Source organism: Gorilla gorilla, chromosome 12 (assembly GCF_029281585.2).
Source record: "Gorilla gorilla gorilla isolate KB3781 chromosome 12, NHGRI_mGorGor1-v2.1_pri, whole genome shotgun sequence".
Taxonomy (NCBI): domain Eukaryota; kingdom Metazoa; phylum Chordata; class Mammalia; order Primates; family Hominidae; genus Gorilla; species Gorilla gorilla.
In genome coordinates this window covers 109719090-109733059 of record NC_073236.2, presented here as the reverse complement: position 1 = coordinate 109733059, position 13970 = coordinate 109719090, and the positions used below count along the sequence as shown (strand labels likewise).

At 43.8% G+C, this 13970-nt stretch overlaps 1 non-coding gene across 1 annotated transcript; it reads left to right on the top strand.

Moving 5' to 3' along the window:
* Positions 1-13530: 13530 nt before the first annotated feature.
* Positions 13531-13663, top strand: LOC115933628 (small nucleolar RNA SNORA64/SNORA10 family). The gene has a single exon (XR_004069495.1). It is a non-coding gene; the product is annotated as a small nucleolar RNA SNORA64/SNORA10 family (small nucleolar RNA).
* The last annotated feature ends 307 nt before the right edge of the window (positions 13664-13970 follow it).

Here is a 13970-nt window from a genome sequence, read left to right as displayed (position 1 = left end):
TCCAATCCCTAGTCTTGTCAGGGGCTCTTTCCTGGAGTACATAAGAACAAAGAAAATCAGCAGAGCCTCTATCAGCCCACGATGGAGAGAATGCCCCCAAAAATTTTTTTCTTTTTTTTTTTTTTTTTGAGGCAAGGTCTCTCTCTGTTGCCCAGGCTGGAGTGTGGTGACACAGTCACGGCCCACTGCAGCCTCCACCTCCTGGGCTCAGGCAATCCTTCCACCTCAGCCTCTCAAGTAGCTGGAACCACAGACACGTGCCACCATGCCTGGCTAATTTTTTTTTTTTTTTTTTTTTGGTAGAGACAGGGTCTCACTACGTTGCCTAGGCTGGCATCAAACTCCTGGGCTCAAACAATCCTCCCACCTCGATCTTCCCAAAATGCTGGGATTACAGGCGTGAGACACAGCACCTGGCCCCAAAAACATATTTAGAAGACCATTATGGCCTGCCTCCACATGAAAAATTTCTTGTCAGAAATGTGTTTGCCTCATTACAAAGAAACAACCTCCCCCCAGCATATTGGAATAGCTTTACCCGCTTCTCAGCAGTCACAAAATTGATTTTCTGTTCCCTCTTAACTCCCTCTGGACAGTGGAACTCAGTTATCAAGCATCACTTCCTGTTCTTTCGGTAACCCTATTTGGTGAAATTAGAATTAGGAGTTTAATTCAATGTAGTGCAAAGCCCAATGAGATTAACTTTATGGTTTCAAGACCTTCGCTAGGAAACAGAATCCTGCGTTCTCTATTTCTCTTTCAAAAATTGACATACAACTGAAGAAAAAGGATATTGGGGGTACATCAGCCTTGGGCCTGGGCCCCCTCCTGGGTCCTATGACCCACTCCGCTCTGAATCTGTTGAGCCCTTGATATCTAAAAACCTGCTCTGTAAAGCTTGACCTGTGCCTATCTTTTAAAACAATAACTTTTTTCTTAGATTTCAGGTGGCAAAGTAAGGTGGCCCGCTGAGCCAAAGTAAAAGTAAGGTGGCCAAAACACAAATAGTTGCCATTCTTCAGGCGCTTCCCAAAGGGGATGCAGTTTCCCAAGGGGGATGAGACATGTAATGTAATCCTCACCATCGTCTTGAAGACATACATGACCTTGCTGCTGCACATGGCTTTGCACTCAGAAGGGCCCTGTGCTTGGTTTAGTGTTCTGCTGTTGTTCTCCTGACATTTGTAATACTTTTTGAGCAAAGGATCCTGCATTTTCACTTTACACTGCACCTGCAAAGTATAGAGCCAGTCCTATCCTCACCATAACCCTTTTGTTTGGTAGGTATTGTTAATCCTATTTTTTAAATGGGAAACCTATGATTAGAGTAGGTTCAGTAACTCACCCAAGGTCACAGAGACTGACGATGGCAGCCTTGGGCTTTGAAGCCAGGTCTCTACTATAAACCCCAGATCCACTGCCCTCCTGGCTCAGCTGTCTAATTCCAGTCAGCCCACCTCTCTGAATTAGGATATTAATTCTGGGATAGTCCAGGTTAAAGTGCATTAGCAGGTGGTTTTTCCTTAATCATCAAGATTGTTACTTTAGCTCTCTAAATAGTTCTGCATGTGAAGTATTTATTTTCTGAAAAAATGTTCAGCAAAATGTAATAAATTTTGTCTTTGAAACCTAGGCGATCTTTTTATCCTCATACACTTTTAAAATGACATTAGGGATGTCAACATGAAGAATATTTGCTCTATAACAAAATTACTTTTCATTCTAAGATGTAGTGATTTAATAATTAAAATAATATCCATAAAATATAAATACAAGGTATTCATAAATAAATTAAATTGGATTGCAGCTGTTAAGAGCCAATTATCATGTAAAATATCTCTGATGGTCAAAATAATAAGAGAGCAGAATATTAATTTTGACATTCTGTATAGACCATGAGCATAAATTGCTAAAATGGCCTAATCGGTTATGGAATTTTACTGAGATTTGAGGTCACCCTTAAAATATTCATTGTGTGTTAGAAATTAATTGTCTTGATTGATTTTAGTTATAATTCCATTATATGTTTACAAGATGGAGGAAGATAGGGTGCCATAAAACAGACGTCTACTTATGAAATAATAGTAGTAATTAGGATGGTGGCTCCATGATTAAGAAGCAGAGAAACCTAGATTTGAATCCCAGTTTCACCCCTTTCTGGCTGTGTGACCTTAAGCAATTTACTTAACTTTTCAAACATCCTCATCTTTAGAAAAGGGTTATGATAAGGAATAAATTAGATGATGTATAAAGCATATAGCCCAGAGACTGGCACTTAGCAAGCACAAAATAAATATTAGTTCTTATGATTTCTGCGCCACAATACGGGAACTTGAAATGGTTGGAAAGACAGCACTTCCCTATCTTGGTTATTATGCATCAACTTTGATCTTAAGGACCATAAAATATTCTTTAGCACCAACTTAAGAAATTATCAGGATATTCTCAGCCGTGTGGGTGTAGCAGGGGGAGTTGGGGAACCCTGATTTGCAGCATTCGACAATTCCCGTGGTGTAAATAATCTTACCATGACTGATTTCACTGATATCACCAAAGTGATATCCCTAAATGTGGAGTTGGGAATGGTGTGCACACTCGTGTCTCATGAGCCAACATAACCCGGCTCCCATTGGTCCTACTGGTACTTTGGAACTAAGAATGAAAATGATGTGTTGGTTCTCTTTCTGGCTTCATTGCTCCCTAGTTGCAAGACCCTTTGCAATTCACATCTTCCCTGGGCCTCAGCTTCTTTATCTGTAAAATGGAGATAGCAATACCTACCTGGTATGACTCCTTGGGCTGACGTGACAATTAAATAAATACAGGACATGAACAACTATTGAAACTGTGAAACACAATGTAATCGAAAATAATTGGTAGTTGTTGATGCACAGACTACTACTGTAGTTGCCAAGGTGGTGTGGTCCAATTTTAAAAGTCCCAAGATACGGAATTCCTTTGTCTTTTGATCTGCTGTTCAGCTGGGCCCTGGAGCTACTGGTTTACTTACCCTAACCTCTTTTTTTTTTTTTTTTGAGATAGAGTCTCCCTCTACTGCCCAGGCTGGAGTGCAGTGGTGCAATCTTGGCTCACTGCAACCTCTACCTCCGGGGTTCAAGTGATTCTCCTGCCTCAGCCTCCTGAGTAGCTGGGATTACAGGCACGCACCACCATGCCCAGCTCATTTTTTGTATTTTTAGTAGAGACAGTGTGTCACCACGCTGGCCAGGCTGGTCTCGAACTCCTGACCTCATTATCTGCCCACCTCAGCCTCCCAAAGTGCTGGGATTATAGGCGTGAGCCACCATGCCTGGCCATCCCTTTTTTTTTCTTTCTCTGTGACCATTTAACTCAATGATTATCTGCACAATTAACAATAAAACAAGTTAGGCCCTTCCAAGCCACAGGAAACAAAGACTGGCTCCTGTTACCTGAGGCTGCAGAGCTTGGGAAGCCATCCATTCAGATGTCCCACTACCCACCGGTGCACAGGAACAAAATTCTTGTCCTTCAGGGTTATTGTGGTGGCCTGGTCACTTTGTTGTCCCCTCAGAAGTGGATGTCCTTAGTCCCCTGCTGATCACAAAGCTCTGTATCCATCTCTCAGTTTCTGTCTCCTCTTGACTGCTCTCTGCTGTGACCACCTCTACTTCAACTACATTGAAAGACACTCAGTGCAGTGGTAGGAGCCTGAGTCACAGTGCCTGGGTTCAGATCCAGCACCATCGGGTTCTTGCTTTGGGATGGGCATCTAATCTTCCTGTGCCTCAGCCTCTTCATCTGCAAAATGGGGACAACAGCACCTACCTCATAGGGTTGTTATGAGATTAAAGAGAGTTGAGACGTGAGATGTTAAGAACCGTGTTTGGCACATGGCAGCAATAGTTGCTGGCAGCTGCCCTCTGCTTCCATGGCTGTCTCTCTGTGGTCCCCCAGCAAGTCCAGGTTCTGAAGAGGTCCATTTGATACTATTCAATGGAGTGTTTCCCTCCTGGAGGGACGGTTCTTGTAGATTCTGGCTTCCCTTATGTCTGCATAAATGTGGCTGCCTTTGATGACATAGTAAGGTCCCAAGGCACGGAGCACGGCACATCACAGGGAGGAGCCACCGGAGCCCATATTAATCCAGGAGGAATGTGGTCATCTCTCAGCTTCTCTCCTTTCCAGCAAGCAGTCCTTTCTGAACATCTGCAAGAAGGCAACATCAAACCACAAGCACTTCCAGGAAGACACAGTCCATGGCAGGGTACAGGAAGGCTCTGGGGATGATGATAATCAGAGCAACATACAAGAACATTGCAGTTACTCTTTCATTAGCGGACATTTTAGAGGCTTGCCCTTCACTGTCCTTGGTTTGAAAATCCATTCCTTAAAGGGTGTGGTGACAGCCAATCTTTTCCCACCCCAGTGCCCCTGAGTGGCCCCCTCCCATTGGGAACAGCCTGTGAGGATGTCAGCGTGTCTCAGGCTGGGGCATAATCATCTCCAAGGGGCATGATCCTCTTGATAAGAAACAGCCAGCTTCTTCATTTTCCTCAGAAGGAAAGCATTTAAGAGTGTGTTTCCAAGGTTCAGCTGCTCATCTAATAACAATAATAATTACCTTAATGTTCTTCAATAGGGGATTAGTTAAACAAATTATGGTACATCCATGGTACATGATGCAGCCATTAAATGAAGTAGAACGATACACCGTATTTCATTAATCCTTATACCACTCTATATCTGTACCACGTGGGTGGCTTTGAAGTCAAAGGGCAGCGCCCAGTTGCATCCTGAATTAAAATCATCCCCCTGGATGGGAGCCAAAATTCCATTTCAATGCTGGCTGCCTGAAACGGGAGACAGATGACCCGGCATGAACAAGTTTCCTGGAACATCACTGGGAAGCCAAAAGGACATTGTAGAGATGAGGCTGAGGCTAGAATGACAATTTCTGGGAGACGGCAAGGTTCAGAACTGGATGTTCCAAGTGGAGGACGAGTATGAGTCACCAAATTGAGAAAGTCTCTAACACTCCCTTGCAGTAGCAGCGTCAGATGGTCAGGCTGGTTCAAGGACGGCAACCTGCCTGCCTACCGGCTGCTGCCTTGAGGACTCAGCTGCTCCTATGGGACTGAACACCTGGGAAGCGTCAAAACAGACTGCTTTCCGCTGGAAATCAGAAGGACTAGCAGCGAGTCCTGTGCTAGGGAACAGAGAAAATGTTTGGGAAAGGGTTAGAACATGCCCCAGAAATAACATAAGGCTGAACAGGCTCCAGAGCAGAGATGCTGCTGCCCACATGAGCATCTACAAGGTCCCACCCAAAGGGGAGCTGGCAGTCCCAGAGCCACGTGGGAGAGCATTTCTGGGCAGGTCTCCTTCACCACTCTCAAAGGAGCATATGGCAGCGTAGATAGCAATTGGGGCTGATATGCTGAATTCATAACCTTACAGCAGGGACTTGGGGAACATTGACATCTCCTGTAACTATTGCAGGGTGCTTTCTGCCTGGGACCTACGAGCAAGGCTTGGAGGTCCACACATGCCCTCACTGAGTTCCTGCTGCAATGGATTCTTAGCCAGTTCATGCTGCTATAACAAAATACCATAAACTGGATGGCTTACAAATAGCAGGAATTTATTTCTCACAATTCTGAAGGCTGGGAAACCTGAGATCAGGGTGCCACCATGGTCAGATTCTGGCGAGAGCTTCTTCTGGGTTGCAGATGGTGTTCTCACTGTGTCCTCACATGGCAGAAGGGGTGAAAGAGCTCCCCTGGGTCTCTTTTGTAAGGGCATCAATCTCATTCATGAAGGCTCATGACCTAATCACCTCCCAATGGCCCCACCTCCTAATACCATCATCTGGGGTGTTAGGATTTCAACAAATACATTTGTAGGTAGACACTAACATTCAGACCATAGCAAATGGTATGCAGCAGAGATGAATAAACCAAGGTATCGGCTCCCATTGTTCTGCTCAGTCACCATCTACCATGAGTACCAGGGAGCTGAGGAAGAAAGAGAAGCAACTCTAGCAGCCAGAAAGAAGCAGGATGACAAATGGAGCTCCAATCTGAAGGGTCCAGGCAAGCCTCCATTGAAACCAAGGCAGGTCCCTGATACTCCAGGTCTTAGTGGGTGTAGACAAGCAGGGTCCCAGGCCCAGGACTGTCAAGCATTGAACAGGAGTCTATAATTTGCTTTCCATCTAGCAGAATAGTCAATAAATGAGAAAACTGCTCCAGTCATTCACTCAAGAGGTTGGAAATGGCTTTGTATTAGTTGTCTATTTGCTGCCTAACAAATTGCCTCAACACTTAGTAGCTTAAAACAATAATAATTTACCTCTCACAGTTTCCATGGCTCATAAATTCAGACAGGGCACATCACAGTGAGGATGGCTTGTCCTTGCTCCACTATGTCTGGGGCCATGGCTGGAAGACGCAAAGGCTGGGGCTGGCATTATCTGAAGACTCATTCACTCACACGCCTGACTGTTGATGCTGACTACAGCCTGAAGGCCCAGCAGGGGCAGTTGGCCAGACACCAACGTCAGCCTCTCCACGCAGCCTGGGCTTCTGCAGAGTAAGGTGGCTGTCTAAGGGCCAGGCTCCTGAAAGAGAGCCAGGCAGAAACTTCATGCTTTTCATAACCTTGGGAGTCACAGAGTATCATTTCTGCCCCATTATGTTTGTTATAATACATAACACTAAGTCCTACCCATATTTAAGAGAAAGAGAAATAGCTTCCATCTTTAGACGGGAGAAGGGTTAAAGAATTTGTGGACCTATTTTAAAACCACCATAGGCCTCATAGTTACATGGATTTTGACAAATAGGGACACTTAAGGGTGACAAATAAGGGCATTTAAGGTTGCTGTCATATTCCTTTTTCCTTGCAAAACTAAAATGCTGAAATTTGAAGAAGATACAGATCGAAAGACCTTAAGACTTTAGCTTTTATGATGCCATGCCACCTCCAGCCTAGGCACATAAGAAGGAGGTAAGAGGACTCATTCAGGCTCCCGCCAGCAGTTCCCACAGAGCTCCCTCCCAGAGAGGAATTAAATATGCTCTGATGATTATGATGTAGGAAAGGGAGGCTTTCACCTGTAAATATAATAGGAGGCATCATTAGACATTTGGGAAGGTCCATAGAAAAGTCAACAGGGGGAAAGCGGGACTGGACAAAACCTACTAGCATGTAAGCAGGAATCTCTCTACTGTCATAGGTTTTACCCTAGTCTCTGTACACACTAGCTATCTAAATTACACGTGCCCTAACATAACTACTCACCCTGCATGAGCATTAGTTTCCTCATCCTGTAAACGTGAATGATAATAGCAGCCATGGCATAGGGTTTGCATGGGAGTTAAGTGAGATCATTCACGTACTGTGCAGTGCCGACACTTCGTGCATTATCTTCAAGGTGGTTGTTGCTATCTATCCTGTTACCAGCTGTCCCCCAACTCCACCGCCTCTAAAGAAGATGCGAGCCCTGCCTGTTCAGTTGTCTTCCTCTTTCTGAAGCTTGGAGAGATCCAGCCTTGCTAGGGCAGTTTCTGGAGCTTTTCCTATGGGGGAGGAGAGAATGGGCAAGAGAAAGAAAGGAGGAAGCAGGACCCACACTGAGAGAGAAGTTTTTTAGGGAATTTTGAAGGAGGAAACGCAGGTCAGCTCAGGTGTGGAGCCAAGTGGAGTCAGGTGTGAGCCAAGAGAAAGGATTTTCTTCCTTTCTTTTTTTTTTTTTTTTAAACAGAGTCTTGTTCTGTTGCCCAGACTGGAGTGCAGCGGCGCGATCTCGGCTCACTGCAGCCTCCACCTCCCAGGTTCAAATGATTCCCCTGACTCAGCCTCCTGAGCAGCTGGGATTGCAGGCGCATCACCATGCCCAGCTAATTTTTTGTATTTTTATTAGCGATTCTCCTGCCTCAGCCTCCCGAGTAGCTGGGATTATTGGCGTGTGCCCCCACGCCTGGCTAATTTTTTTGTATTATTAGTAGTGATGGGATTTCACCATGTTGGCCAAGCTGGTCTTGAACTTCTGACTTCAAGTGATCCACCCATCTTAGCCTCCCAAAGTGCTGGGATTATAGGCATGAGCCACCACGCCCAGCCACCAGAGAGGATTTTCTAAGACAAATCTTTTATGTGGTTCAAAAATTACAATGACCAACTTGAGTTTCTCTAGATTAACTTTTGGTTGCTGTGGATGTTTCTGGTCAGGACATTGCTCAGAGTCTGGGCCTTGTGCAGATAATTTTATAAGCATTACATATTTTTAACTAAAATGAAGGCTCCAAACTGTTGGTATAGCATGCTTCCATTTGTGTTAGGTTTTTACATAGAAAATTTCTAGAAGAAATAAAAGTAACCATTAAGAGTAGCTTTCTCTGAGCTACAAGAGATACTAATTTTTCATTTTATACCATTTGTTTTACTAATTTTTTTCCAACCTGAGCACATGTAACTTTCTCTATTTAATGTAAATTAGTGTTTTTAAAGAAATGGCCATTTATTAAATCCCCATTAAATATCCGTCAGGGATTTTATTATTATTATTATTATTATTATTATTATTATTATTATTATTATTTTGAGACAGTTTCACTCCTGTTGCCCAGGCTGGAGTGCAATGGCACAATCTCGGCTCACCACAACCTCCACCTCCCAGGTTCAAGTGATTCTGCTGCCTCAGCCTCCCAAGTAGCTGGGATTACAGCCATGCGCCACCACGCTTGGCTAATTTTTTTGTGTTTTTAGTAGAGACAGGGTTTCTGTATGTTGGTCAGGCTGGTCTCAAACTCCTGACCTCAGGTGATCCGCCTGCCTCAGACTCCCAAAGTGCTGGGATTACAGGCATGAGCCACCGCGCCCAGCCACCAGGGAAAGGATTTTCTAAGACAAATCCTTTATGTGGTTCAAAAAATACAATGACCAACTTGAGTTTCTCTAGATTAACTTTTGGTTGTTGTGGATGTTTCTGGTCAGGACACTGCTCAGAGTCTGGGCCTTGTGCAGATAATTTTATAAGCATTACATATTTTTATCTAAAATGAAGGCTCCAAACTGTTGGTATAGCATGCTTCCATTTGTGTTAGGTTTTTGCATATAAATTTTCTAGAAGAAATAAAAGTCACCATTAAGAGTAGTTTTCTCACCGGGTACAGTGGCTCACGCCTGTAATCCCAGCACTTTGGGAGGCCAAGGCGGGTGGATCACAAGGTCAGGAGATCGAGACCATCCTGGCTAACACAGTGAAACCCCGTCTCTACTAAAATACAAAAAAAAAATTAGCTGGGCGTAGTTGCTACTCAGGAGGCTGAGGCAAGAGAATGGCGTTAATCTGGGAGGCAGAGCTTGCAGTGAGACGAGATCACGCCGCTGCACTCCAGCCTGGGCAACAGAGGGAGACTCTGTCTCAAAAAAAAAAAAAAAAAAAGTAGTTTTCTCTGAGCTACAAGAGATACTAATTTTTCATTTTATTTTTATTTATTTATTTATTTTTTGAGACGGAGTCTCCCTCTGTCACCCAGGCTGGAGTGCAGTGGCGTGATCTCCGCTTGCTGCAACCCCCCACTCCTGGGTTCACGCCATTCTCCTGCCTCAGCCTCCCAGTAGCTGGGACTACAGGCGCCCACCACCATGTCTGGCTAAGTTTTTGTATTCTTAGTAGAGACGGGGTTTCACCATGTTAGCGAGGATGGTGTCGATCTCCTGACCTCATGACCAGCCCGCCTTGGCCTCCCAAAGTGCTGGGATTACAGGTGTGAGCCACCGCGCGCAGCCTAATTTTTCATTTTATACCGTTTGTTTTACTAATTTTTTTTCCAACCTGAGCACACATAACTTTCTCTATTTAATGTAAATTAGTGTTTGTAAAGAAATAGCCATTTATTAAATCCCCATTAAATATCTGTTAGGGATTTTATATGCATTGTATCTGATCCACACAACAACTTTGCAAGATTGGTTTTATCTCCTATTTTATAGATGAGCAAACCTAGGCTTGAAAGATGAAGTGAATGTATTGGTCAGGATTCTCCAGAGAAACAAAATCAACAGGAAAGAGAAAGATTTATTTTAAGGAATTGGCTCACGTGATTGTGGGTGCTGGTAAGTCCCAAATTCATAGGGCACGCCAGCAGCCTGGAAATTCAGATAAGAACTGATGTTACCGTCTAGAGTGTGAATTCAGCAGGGCAGCAGGCTGGAAACTCAAGCAGGGTTTCTGTGTTGCAGTCTTGAAGGAAATGCCTTCTTCTTCTGGAAACCTCAGTCTTTGCTTTACTTAAGGCCTTCAAATAATTGGATGACGCTCAACACATGATGGAGGGTAATCTGCTTGACTCAGCATCTACTGGTTGTGTTAGCCACATCTAGGAAATACCTTCATAGCAACATCTACACTGTTGACTCAACATCGGGCACTGCAGCCTTGCCTGTCTAACGCATAAATTAACCATCACAGTGAATTGGCCAAAATTTCACAGCTAATAAATTGTTAGTCTGGATTGGAACCCACAGTCCCACAGTCTGGAGCCAAAGGCTAGAAGTGGATGAGCAGACTACAGGCATAGGAGATACACAAATGGCTGGCTGTCTTGGGCGGGTGGAGTAAAGAAGAGGGTAAGGCATAACCCTTGCAAGACACTCCCGGACCAGATGGCGGCTCTACTGAGCTTCTCCACTGAGCTCTGATGCCAACTAACCGGGAGACACTGGAAGTCACTCCTCTCTCCATCTGTGCTGTTGGTTTTTTCCCTCCTCCGAAGGGAGAGATTAAAGTAAATAGTCTTTAAGGGCCCTTCAAGCCATACATGTTAAGATTCAATGCCGCTGAGAGGAAACACAAATTAATACCACAATAATGTACCACTATATGCCCATCAGAAAGGTTACAGAGACTGAAAATGCCAAGTATGTGTATAACTCAATAAGAAAAGGCAAAAGTTACGTATATATACATATATATGTATATATAAAATTGCACAAAAGAATCTACACTATTTTTTTTTTAATAAATGCAAAGAGGTGGTTCTCATAAAAGTCAGGATACCACTGTCTTTAGTGAGGAAGGAATGAGTTATAATCAGGAAAAAGCCTGATGGGGCTCCTTGAGTCCAGATGGTGTTCTGCAGGTTTCTTGACCTGGAGGTGGTTGCACAGATGATCACTTACAGTAATCCATTAAGCTCTTCACAACATTTAGGTTTTATATACAGTCATGCAGTGCATATGGACGTTTTGGTCAGTGATGGATCACATATACAATGGTAGTCCTATAAGATTATAACACTGTATTTTTACTATACCTTTTCTATGTTTATATATGTTTAAATACATAAATTCTTACCATTGTGTTACACTTGCCTACATATTCAATATGGGAACATTCCGTCCAGGCTTGTAGACTCAGAGCAATAAGCTCTACCATGCAGCCTAGGCGTGTAGTAGGCTACAACATCTGGGTTTGTGTAAGTACACCCTGATGTTTGCACAACGATGAAATTGCCCAAGGACACATTTCTCAGACTCTATGCCCATGGTTAAGTGATGCAATACTGTACTTTTATGTATAGATGGTATATTTTACAATAAAAAATTCTAAAAATAAATAAGAAACTTCGAAGTTGCTGCTCTCTTGATGCCCTGGAAGATAGGAGGCTCTGGGAAGAACCCCAGGCAGAGAGCTTCAGCTCAGAGGCCTGACTCCCGGGCCAGGGTTCTGGCCACTGGCTCTGCTACCCTTCCGTACGAGGAAGGGACTTTGAAAAATTTTCTCTCCCTGTTCCACTCCTTTCAGGGCTCTTAATCAAGAGGAGGCACATCTTATTATAGAAGGCGCCTTCCATTTCACTCCAGACACAGCCTTCTCTTCCCTTGTCTGATGTGTTGATTAGATTTCAGGCAGGATTACCGGGGTTGGTGCCATTAAGTAAAAAGTCATCTCCTTTGGAAACAGCCCAGAAAGTCTGGATTCCATTTTTTAAAGCCTCAGATCCCATTAAAGATGAAACATTGAGAACCAAGTGGATTTAGATTGGGTGGGAGAAATCAGAACTCCAAGTGCCGGCAGGCTCATGTAAACACCTGGGTGGGGAAGGGGGAAGAGGGATGGCGGTAAAATGGGGACAAGGAGTGTACTTTGGCAGTAAGATCAGCAAATTCTCAGCAACTCTCTTCCTCAAGAGCAAGTGATCAATAAATCAAATACTGCCCATCTACTAGGCAGTCACTGAATAAATTACGGTATGCTCACACCATGATATATTGTGCATCCATTAAAAGTACAAATTAGAGTTACATCAATGGACTTGGGTGGATTTCCACCAGGTATTATTGATTGAGAAAAGCAAGATACTTCAGCCTTTAAAGCATCTATAACATGCTCCTATTGTATAAAACAATGACAAACAACCCTCCTCTTATGTACATGAATACTTCTGTTCATGTATATGTGCCCATATGAGTCTGCATGTACAGAGCAAAATATGGAAAGAAACATACCAGGTTGTTAACATCAACTACCCAGCAAGATTTTGGGTGGCGGTGGGTGCTGAAGAGGATGGAGGAGAGATGAAAGGTGGAACCAAACAAAAGAAAACCATGAAAAACAGCCAGCAGGAATGATAGGATCACATGTATGTGTTTATGTAAAAATGAATAAGGGGTGGGGAATTTAACTATGTATTGCACCTCTACTTTCTCTAGCCCTATCTCAGGCATTGTAAAGAACAGAGGACAGCTCTGTTGGCCGGAAGCTTACACTCCCTTTGGGAAAACAAGGCAAACCCATGCAGCACTCAGTGAGCAAGCCAACATAATTCAACATTCGAATTCCCTATCTCCTGAGTTCCTGTCACTCTATTATATTGTTTATTTAACAAGCATTTCTTCAGGCCACACTAGGCGCCAGGTGTGATCATTGTCCCTGAGGAGTTAAAAAAGCAGTATAATTAGAGATGGATATCTAGTGCTAAGTAAATATTATCAAATGGGGTTAAAATAGCTGTAATTTGGACAGAGAGAGGTGCTGTATGATATTTTGTCTTTATAGCCTTTGTAGTCCATCACATCAGTATCTAGGGCTGGAGAAAGACCTTATCACCCATCTAGTGTAACTTCTATATATTACTTATGAGGAAACTGAGGCCCTGGGGGAGCAAATGAGAGTAGTCCCTTCCAGTGATTAGCAGAGCTGAGCTACAGCCCACAGCTCAAGAACTAGGCTTGTTTCTGTCCACCACACAATAGTGTCTTCAAGCAAAACTAAGAACATATAATGTCTGAGAGTGAAGGATTTGATGTTTTAATGATCTTTCATCTGAAGCAGCAAATATAATAGGGAAAATATGGTGCTATAGGTTCAACTGTCTCCCCTCAAAAGATGTATTCAGGTCTTACCCTCTGGAACCTATGTATGTGAGCATATTTGAAAATAGAGCCTTTGTGGTATCGATGACTGCTACACCTCAGCCCGGGGCTGCACTGCCACCCTGGGCAACTTCAGTAGGTGGTCCACGCATGGGGCATAGCCATGGTCTCTCAGCTCTGCTTAACCACACGGGTCCAGTGTGTGCTTGGCGTGTTTTCAGGGAGGCAGAGAAAGGCTCTCCTAATGCACGACAGACCCGCCCAGAACGGCCTCTCTGTTCCTAGGAGTGTGACAATTTTTGGGTTAAAAAAAAAAAAAAGAAAATAGAGCCTTTGCCTATGTAATGAAGTTAAGATGAGGTCGTACTGGATTGGGGTGTTTCCTAAATCCAGTATGACTGGTGTCCTTATAAGAAGAGAGAAATGTGGACACAGAGATACGGACACACAGGGGAGAAGGCCACACCAAGATGGAGGCAGAGATGGAATGCTGTATCTGTCTGTAAGCCAAGGAGCTCCAAGCCCTGCCAGCAACCACCAGAAGCTAAAATAGGCAAGGACGGATCCTTCTCTAGAGCCTTTGGAAGAACATGACCCTGTAGACA